We start from the raw sequence: 697 nt of genomic DNA, 5'->3' as shown, positions 1-697 counted from the left end.
ATGGGACATGAAGAAAGGAAGGAGTATCTCAGGACTTCTGTGTCGGTATTACATAACTTTATGTAAGTACAGTTACCACATTTGCAGTTATGTTATAAAACGATAATATACCCCGCAAACCACCAAATCCTATCGAGTTCAGTATAAAAAAAAATAACTATCATATATAATAAAGACTCACCTCACCCATCTTTTTGAGAGTAATCCTACCCAGCCTCCTTCCTCCTGCCCCTCTCCCTCCCCTATGAACCACCTACTGCCTAGGCGGTGCACGGTATCTCGCGAGTGGCAACTGAGAGCGCCAACATTGTGAGCGAAACAGAGCTGGCGAGAACACCTACCTCTCCTCTCTCGCTTCATTTGATCAACTTATATTCGGCTTTTTAAGGTATTTGGTGAGTGTGAGGGTATGCGTATGTTGATAATAGAAATGGTATATAAGTTGGGAGAACACGCATGGCAAACGGGAATGTATAAAGGGTGAGAAATAACTGTCATTTGGTAGTGTGTTTTAGCCTTGACATTGTAAGGGTTGCTAACCATGATGGAGACAAATTTGTAAGAGCTTTTTAAGGAGGCTTAAAATAGTAGATTCACTGGCATGATGAAAAAAAATGTTTGTTATGTTATGGAGAATCTTCATGTAACCTCGGCCATCCTTTTCTTTCTTTCCTCTGTATCTCCCCCTTTTTTAGAT

The 697-nt window shown here is 40.7% G+C and overlaps 1 protein-coding gene across 2 annotated transcripts in view; it reads left to right on the top strand.

Annotated features, from left to right (window-relative positions):
- Nucleotides 1–291: 291 nt before the first annotated feature.
- The window catches only part of LOC119592077 (beta,beta-carotene 9',10'-oxygenase-like), a gene marked incomplete in the record, with an annotated part of 8,242 nt that continues 7,836 nt past the window's right edge, over nucleotides 292–697 (top strand). The window contains 1 exon segment of one of the 2 annotated variants that reach the window (XM_037940891.1): nucleotides 292–395. 2 annotated transcript variants of the gene reach the window in all.

This window comes from Penaeus monodon, chromosome 29 (assembly GCF_015228065.2).
Source record: "Penaeus monodon isolate SGIC_2016 chromosome 29, NSTDA_Pmon_1, whole genome shotgun sequence".
Classification (NCBI taxonomy): Eukaryota; Metazoa; Arthropoda; class Malacostraca; order Decapoda; family Penaeidae; genus Penaeus; species Penaeus monodon.
This window is presented reverse-complemented; position numbering and strand designations above follow the sequence as displayed.